At 44.2% G+C, this 9271-nt stretch overlaps 1 protein-coding gene across 1 annotated transcript in view; it reads left to right on the forward strand.

Moving 5' to 3' along the window:
- Nucleotides 1-283: 283 nt before the first annotated feature.
- Nucleotides 284-9271, forward strand: part of LOC126195122 (excitatory amino acid transporter 2) — a 289148-nt gene continuing 280160 nt past the window's right edge. The window contains exon 1 of the mRNA XM_049933613.1: nt 284-404. The gene's annotated coding sequence lies outside the window, so the exon portion shown is untranslated. The remainder of the gene's footprint in view (nt 405-9271) is intronic.

The raw sequence follows: 9271 nt of genomic DNA on the forward strand, positions 1-9271 counted from the left end.
GCAGCGCAGAGCAGCACAGCGGACCAGCAGAGGCGGCGGCGCCGGTGTTCGGGAAAGCGCGGCTACCAGAGGCTCCAAGACGGTGCTGTTCACGAGAGAGGTCCTCCTAGGCCCCGTGCGCGACGGCTTCCCGCAGCTGTACCGCGTCATGGACAAGACGCTCCGCTTTCCAGACTACATCCTGTCCAAGATGGCGCCGGCGGCAGGGGAAGGCGGCGGGGGCGGCGGTGACGGAGGCCTAGGCGCTAAGGCGGAGGCGGCGGAAGCGGCCGGCGGGGGCGGCGCGGCGGCAGCCGGGGCCCCGCGGAGGCCGCGCTTCAGCGCCAAGGCGGCGCGCCGCTGGCTGCACCAGAACCTGCTGCTGCTGCTCACCGTCGCTGGCGTCGTCCTGGGCGTCACCGCCGGTAAGTCCCAGTCCCCAGCACGCTCAAGTTCAGAAACTTTGCTCGTGGTATGCCTCATCTACCACCAATCTGCACACGTCCCTTTTCCTCCTCCTCCATATCCCCCTCCCCTCCACTTCCTCTTCCCCCGCCTCCACTTCCTCTTCCCCCGCCTCCACTTCCTCTTCCCCCGCCTCCACTTCCTCTTCCGGCTCCTCGCCACTTTCCCCTCTACTTTTTCCCTCATTTGCCCTTAATCTTCTTTTGTATGCTTTCTGTGCCTCTATCTTTCCCCCTAAACCCAATTACCTCTTCTAGGTTCTCTTCTCACTCTTCCCCTTTCTTTACTTAATTGGTCACTTTCTTCCCAATCTTTTTCTTCTCTACATTCCCCATTCTTAACTCACTTCAGCCGATTTTTATTGATTCCTCATATTTAAGAGAAGCCTTGAAATCCACACTGTTTTTTGCTTGATTATTTTCAGAATTGGCACCTCATCTAGGCTGCAACAGTTTAAACAGTGGTCCAACACTGGATCAATATCAAAGCAGTCACGATGGAACATCAAATAAATAGTCATTCTGATCGCCCTAAACTGTAAATGCCAAACACAGCAGATATTTTATGGAAAGGCATACTCTTCATTTGTTAGTAAAGTTGCTACGATGAACATCATGTCTGCTAAATACGCTCATTCAGGTGAAACAGGAACACACGGAATGATTTTGCTAAATGCGAACCAACTGCAGGAAACGATACCTGCCAGGACAACGAGCAATAATGTTCATCTGAACATCGCGAGAAATGCATTCCAAGGAAGGTACATAAACATGAAGCTCTAGGATAAGTCATCGACAATACTCCCTGTATCAACACCAGGATGATGGCCCACCAGTGTGGGGATTACCAGACAATTGTGTGGAATATTCTCCACGACATATGCCACTATCTGTATCACTTACAAGTGTGCAGGCCTTATCTCTGGATTTGCCTCAACAGTGTCTGTTTTGTCGCCGATTCGTCACACAGGCCACCAAGGTGCTGTGATTTCTGTCGCCAAAGTTACTCATAGATGAGATCAGCCTTTAAGAGGTGTAGCACAGCCAGCCTTCACAACACCCACCTGTGGACTATGAAGTAACACCATGATATAGTGAAACCAGTCACCGCCAGTTCAGCCTCAGTATTTGGATGGAGGTTGTCGAAGGTTTTTATAACCATTCTTGTGATTAATGATCTGCAGGACTTCGGCCATTCACTTATGTAATAAAATGAAACACCTACACCTGTCTCCTGTTGGGAGTTCTCCCCCTCAGCGTCGGTTAAGGACTGAAGATTGTGTACTGAGTCACCGAAACTGGTTGCAATATAATGAAATAACACCAAAAGATGGCTGCAGGTGTTTCATTTTACTACATTACTCGTGAACATCTCGTCAGACCAGTCATCCTTCCACAATGCCTCACAGCGGGGGCATATTGGCACATCCTGCGAGTGACCCGGCCTCCCCTGTTTGAAAACGTGCCTTAGATGGTATGAAGGAAATGTGGTTACATGATGAGGCTCGACTTCACCAATCTCTTGAGTGTGGAGCTAAGACGTTGGTACAGACAGAACATTCCCACTTGTCTGGTATGTTCTCATCTCTGTTTCAATCATTGCAACTTACACTATCAAATATATCTTAGCCCCAGCTTCAGGTTGGTGTACCTCACTTGTAACGAATTTCTGGCTACATGCACATATGACCTGTTATGCTGTGTATCCTGTCACGGATCATTTCCTGCAGGTGTTCTGCAAAATCACCCCTGTATGCAATGCGTTCCAGTTCTGCCAACTCTAGTGCTACAGTAAAAATCCCTCATTATTTTGAGATAGCTCTCAGAATGTTACAAATCCTTGTCAAACTGAATAAGAGAGAACTTCGTATGATGACTTCTGTCTGCTCTGATGACAGTGGCGACACACTACATTGACTCATAACACAGTGACACCTCAAATGCTGCTCACTGCTCAGTGGGTCAAAGGCGCACACATCTGATCTGACGACAGCATTCCAGATGCAGTCAGTAGTGTTGATGACAGGTGAACTAAAGAGGGTTGGTGGAGGAGGAGGAGGAGGAGGAGGAGGAGAGAAAGAGAGCACAAGCACTGTGATGTCCATGAAGTGTTCAGCAAAACAAATTCTGATAGAATTTGAGAGTGATGGGGTGATAAATTGTCATGCAGAATGGTATGCGGAAAGTATTGTATGGAAATGGTTCTTGTAACTGTTAGCTGGTGACACACTGGCTGCTGTTTCAATGTTTCCACCACCTGCTCGAATGGTCTCCTGTTGCCAGCTGGATGTATACGGTTTCTAGACATATATGTACCATTCTTAGTGACCGGTGGGATAATTCTGCTGCTCATGCGTATGTCTTCAGAGAAGAGGTGCTTGTGTTGGTTGATGGCTTCTGTACCACTTTGGAAAATGGTGGTTCAGGATGGTATGGCTGCTAACTAGTTGTTGTATAGGATTGAACTGCACTATGGCTCACTCATCAGTTGTTACAATCTATGTTATTTGACAGTGATCAACATGGCGTTGCCCACTGTAACTAACTGTAGCGGTAGTTTCCCCATATCTGTGTACTGACAGTACATCTTTGTCACGATAAGTGAGAACACTATTCCTGCAACATTTGTAAGGGAATATCTATGATGTCAGATAGCTACTATAGACAATGGAAGCAAAACCTAAGAAAAGTAGACTACTTCATAGGATTTGTTGACCCACAAAAAGCATTAGAGAGCTTAAAGTGATGCTAAGTCCTCAGAAAAAATAGGTAAGGGATACAGGAAAAATTTGCCAGTTATTATATATAAAGCTGATTGATTGATTGATTGATTGATTGATTGATTGATTGATTGATTGATTGATTGATTGATTGATTGATTGATTGATTGATTGATTGATTGATTGATTGATTGATTGATTGATTGATTGATTGATTGATTGATTGATTGATTGATTGATTGATTGATTGATTGATTGATTGATTGATTGATTGATTGATTGATTGATTGATTGATTGATTGATTGATTGATCATGCATGCATTTGTTCTGGATCTCATCCCAAACCCTTGGTTCGATTTCAACCAAATTTGGCTCAGAAACAGTAAGTGTGGAGATACAGGCTCAGACATGGTTTTTCCAACTCTTGGCTTATGCTGCCCTGCTTGATAGTCACATTGTGTGGAGACAGTATTGGCCTGACAAATCAACCTGCTTAGTAGGGCAGTCTGTGTGGCAGTGACAAGATAAGGATTCCCAGGCCCTGGCATTTAGGCTGGCCTGCACGACAGGTGTGTTGCATTGAAATAGTATCAACCTGCTTTGCATTGCAGCCTTTGTCAGGGGCAAATTTTCAGACCCCTGACATGTAGCCTGCCCTGCATGGCAAGCGTGTTGTGGTAGTATTGGTCTGCTTTAATGAACTATTTTAGAGGGGCTACATTTACTGATGAGCATGGCTGTGGGCAGTTTGAAATGGATACAGGGTGGGACAGATAGTGAGGAGAGGAGGAAATAGAGAGAGGGAGAATAGGGAGATGTATGAAGCAGATGGAAGGTACAGAACAGTAGTGGGCGAGTGTAAACAGAGAAGGGAGGTGGAGATAGAAAGGTAGGGAGGAAGATATTGACAGAGTAAATAGACAAAGAGGGGGGGGGGAGGGAGGAGGAGGTAGACAGAGATCGAGGATGAGGTGGTCAGACAGGGGGAGGAAGATGTAAATACAGGGTGGTGGTTCAATATGTGTCAAATTCATAATCCAGTGAAATGGTTAATACACAATATTAAGTAAATGGAAATTAGAGTTTGGCGTCATTGGCCGGGAGGCCCGTTAGAGGGCAGGTCTGGCCACCTTGGTGCAGGTCTTATTACATTCGACGTCACATTGGGCGACCTGCGTGCCAGATGGGGATGAAATGATGATGAAAACGACACAACACCCAGTCCCTGAGCGGAGAAATTCCCCGACCCAGCCGGGAATCGAACCCGGGCCCCTTAGGACGGCAGTCCGTCGCGCTGACCTTTTTTTAATGCATTTTGTTCGTTTTTGATCGTTGTTTGGTCGTCGTGGACGTCACATGACATCTGGTAAAGTTCGTATGTTGATCCTTCCACTCAGTTTTTTATTACAGAGGCCAACCAGCTCTCTGACCGAACACTGAGCTATCATTCCGGCAATAATTCAGCTATTGGGGTGGACCAATATTAAATACAACAACCATGAGTGGGGAAAAATAAGAATGGATCCAAAGGGATAAATTATCGGATTAAAAAGGGAATAATGTAGATACGTAATTTTTCTCGTCTACCTTTCCAGCCTGAGTACCTAAGAACCAGTGTAGACTGAGAGTAAACCAAGGGAAAACGAAAATACGAAGGAGAACCAAAAATTAAATTAGTCGTGCTCTTACCAAAAGGGGCAGGGGGGGGGGCACACTGTAGATGAAGCGATGTAATGCTGCTACCATGGGAGCAAATCACATGAAAGGCGAAGCTGGCTGGGGTAGATAATGAGAGCATTCCTTCCCTTGATTTGGAAAAAAATACTGAGACCGTTCATCTCGAGCACAGAATTTTACGGAAGTGGCTCGTGGGCTGTAAGAAAAGAGGAAAGAGAATCGAAGCCTTTAAAGTGTACTGTTACAGCTGGATGATGAAATTTAAGCGGATTGGTAATAAATGAGGTTCTCTGCAGAACAGACGAGATAAGGGACATGTGGGGAAAGACCAGCTAAAAGAAAACAGAGGACGATAGGACTTGTCAGCACATCAGGCAATAGGTTCCACAGTTCTAGAAGTAGCTGCAGGGGAAAAAAGTTGTATCGGAAGACAAAGAATGGAATGCATCCAAAAAATAATTGATAACGTTGGGTGTAAATGCTGCTGTGAGATGAAGAGAGTGCCACAGCAGACGAAGTCGTGGGAGGCCCATCAAACCAATCGTACGACTGACGGCCCAACGAAGACTCGATTTGGCCCAATTCAAACGCGGTGATTTCGCGTCCCTTGTCCATCCGACCCTCGGCAGTCACACAGACGAATCCCCATGTGACGGTGTTCAGTCACGTGATGCACCACAGTATTCCATCTTTGTGGCGACACGAGCGCTGATTCTGCAAAATGGCGGCAACCTCTAGTTCACTTTGATCACAGAGTAATTTCCCCTTCATCTCTCGTACATTGTGACTGTATGAATGCTTCGTTTTTTTTCTGGATCCTCTCTTGCGCAGTTATTAATAAAACTGGCTGTTGGTGTGGCTTCTATGGCTATATCATCCACGTGACTAGAGCATTCCTGAAAAGGACCAGCGTTTTGCTTGAGAGCTTTCCAGGTCTTAGAGCTTCTTAACAGAGATCACGAGCTCAACAATGATAGAGATTTATGGTATAGAAATTGCATATGCACCTTTCCTATGAATAAAGAAGCAGAATAAACACGAGCTATTTGTAAAGCGGACGGATTCAGGACATTTTGTTAACATCTTTAGCTTTTTGATAATTAAATTCCAGTTGAATTATGTCTGTCCTCAATGACCTCACTACTGACGAGATGCTGAACTTCTTCCTTTCGCATCACTTTCGGTGTTGCAAATATGGCTATTGATACGTACCTTGTAGATGACTGACGTTTTAAAAGGTTCGCTGTGGAAAAGTGTGGGTGAAAAATGGTTCAAATGGCTCTGAGAACTATAGGACTCAACATCTGAGGTTATCAGTCCCCTAGAACTTAGAACTACTTAAACCTAACTAACCTAAGGACAGTACACACATCCATGCCCAAGGCAGGATTCGAATCTGCGACCGTAGCGGTCACGCAGTTCCAAACTGTAGCGCCTAGAACCGCTTGGCCACACCGGCCGGCAAAGTGTGGGTGATTTATTACCCCTGATGACTGTTTGTTATAGAGACGTCATGAGTTCCAAAACAAGAAGTTGTTTTGCAGATAACTATAACTGAACGTGTCAGTTCAGAATAGGTTATGTAGCTACATTCTGTTTTGAGTAACAGATCACCTTTGTGAGGAATTTTAACATATCATATTCAGTTGTATGACGTCTACGTCGAAGGCAGATACGCTTGTTCTACTCCAAATCACAAGCTGAACTCCAAAGTTTGTAACTCCTGGTGAAATGTCAACAAATTGTCATGATCTGATTGGCACACCCAATATGTGTGAAAAGGTAAGGCTTTCGCTAGTTAAATTTAAAACAGAAAAGCCAAATTTGTCGCATTAAATTAATTTGATTACTACAATTTCATAGGCATTATTTTCTATTTAGTTATATATTACGACACCTCTTGTTTTTACTTTTCCATCTCCTCCTCCTGCTTTTTTATTTCCTTTTCCTCATTCTCATGTTTTTCTTTCTTTTCCTCAGTTCCGTGTTTGTCCTTGTCCTCACTTTATTGCTCCTTCCTTTCTTCCTCTTACTTTTCCTCTTCTCTTACTTTTCCTCTTCCTCCCTTTTTCGGTGTACTTTCATTTTCCTCCTCTCGCAGCAACGAAAAACGCCTTGTTTTTATGATTGCTTGCCCCATTCACGTATCATATCTGTGATTCTCTCTCCTGTTTCGCGATAATATAAAACGAGTTGCCATTCTTTGAACTTTTTCGATGCCCTCCGTGGAGGCTCTCTCTCACCGTACAGCAATACTATAAGAAAGGGTGGACAAGCGTAGTGTAATGCAGTGTTCTTAGCATACCTGGTTGAATCTTCTAAGTGTTCTGCCAAAGAAACACTGACTTTGGTTTGCATTCCCCACAAAATTATCTATGTAACCACTGCCATTTAGTTCATACGTTGTTGTTATACCTAAGTATCTGACTTCATAGCTGATGGTTCAAATGGTTCAAATGGCTCTGAGCACTATGGGACTTAACAGCTGTGGTCATCAGTCCCCTAGAACTTAGAACTACTTAAACCTAACTAACCTAAGGACATCACACACATCCATGTCCGAGGCAGGATTCGAACCTGCGACCGCAGCAGTCGCACGGCTCCGGAATGCGCGTCTAGAACCGTGAGACCACCGCGGCCGGCTGACTTCATAGCTGAAAGGTTTGTGTGTTTTACCAAGTAACTGAAATTGGATTCGTTTTAGTACTCAAGAGGATGACCTCGCACTTTTCTTCATTTAGAGTCAATTGCCACTCTTCTCGTCATACAGATACCTTCTCCAAATCATTTTGCAGATGGTTGTGATCATCTGATGACTTTACGAGACTGTAAATGACAGCTTCGCCTGCAAACAATAAGACGGCTACTCAGATTGTCTCGTAAATCGTTTATGTAAAATAGGAACAGCAGAGGGCATATAACATTTCCTCGGGAGTACCAAATATCACTTCTGTTTTACTCGATGACTTTCCGTCAGTTACTACGAACTGTGATCATCTAGACGGGAAATCACGAATACAGTCGCGAAACTGAGACGATACTCCATGGGCACGAAACTTCATTAGAAGCCTCCTGTGAGGAACGGTATCAAAAGCCTTTTGGTAATCTTAGAAATAAGGAATGATTTAGCGAATAAAGAGCTGATTGTGTTTCCTGAATCCGTGCTGACTGTGTAAACAGACCGTTATCCTCGAGGTAGTTCCTGACGTTCGAAAATGGCATGTGTTCCAAAATCCTGCTGCAAATAGACATCAGTGATGAGAGTCTAAAATTCATCAGATTACTCCTATTTCCTTTCTTGAGTATTGGTGTAACCTGTGCAACTTTCCAGTCTTTAGATACGAATCTTTCGTCGACCGAGTGGTTATAGCTGATTGTTGAGTACGGTGTTATATCAGCATACTCGGAAACGAATCTAATTGGTATAAAATTTGACCAGAGGACTTGTCTATTAAATGATTTAAGCTGCTTTGCTACACCGATGATATCTACTTCTTTAGTGAAAGAATTTTGAAAAGCTCCTCTTTAGTGTCACTGTCGTCGGTAACATTACTTCCGCTATCGCGCAGTGAAGGTGTTAGTGTCCTATGCTGGCGAGATGGAGAGTCGTCTATAGATGCAGAAATAACTTCAGTGTTCCCAAAGGAGAAAGCATGCGGTCCATGCTGTACATCAACGATCTTGCCGACACGAGTAACAGTAACCTCAGACTCTTCACAAGTGATGGAGTCGGCTACAATGAAGCTCAGCTGGAAAAACCTGCACGATTGTTCAGTCAAACCTTGGTAAGATTTCACAACATTGAAAGGACTGGAAACTTGATTTAACTATACGAAAATGTAAAATTAGGCACTTCGCATAACTCAAATATAATTGTATCGAATTACTAAAATGTCAAAAAGTACAACTGGAATCAGTGACGTCTTAAAAGTTACTAGCCGTAACAATTTGAGGGAATATATAGTGAAGGAATCACATGGGTTTCTTCGTGGTTAAAGTCTGTGGCAGATTTCGATTCATTGGCAGATACTGGGAAAATGCAATGAGTCTACAAAGGTACTTTCTTACAGCATTTTCCTGCGACAGTGGAAGCTCTCATCAGTGCTAAGGGTAGGGTGGGCCAACACCGTATTGAATTCCAGCATTACCGATGGTGAGCGCTAATAACTTGTCATTTTCAGTCATTTTCAGCCATTTTCCGCCGTGTGTGTGTGTGTGTGTGTGTGTGTGTGTGTGTGTGTGTGTGTGTGTGTGTGTGTGTATTTTCTAGTCTAATAGTTTCTAGTCTTGTAGCATTAACCCCATTTTGCAGCAGAAGATACTTAAATTTCATTTCTGCAGCTAAGCTACCATGACGTGAATTACACACGTACGAAGACGTTTCTGTTCAATGATAAGTGATATTCAGGTAAGGTCTTCCACAGAAAAGT

This window comes from Schistocerca nitens, chromosome 7, assembly GCF_023898315.1.
Source record: "Schistocerca nitens isolate TAMUIC-IGC-003100 chromosome 7, iqSchNite1.1, whole genome shotgun sequence".
NCBI classification, from domain to species: Eukaryota; Metazoa; Arthropoda; class Insecta; order Orthoptera; family Acrididae; genus Schistocerca; species Schistocerca nitens.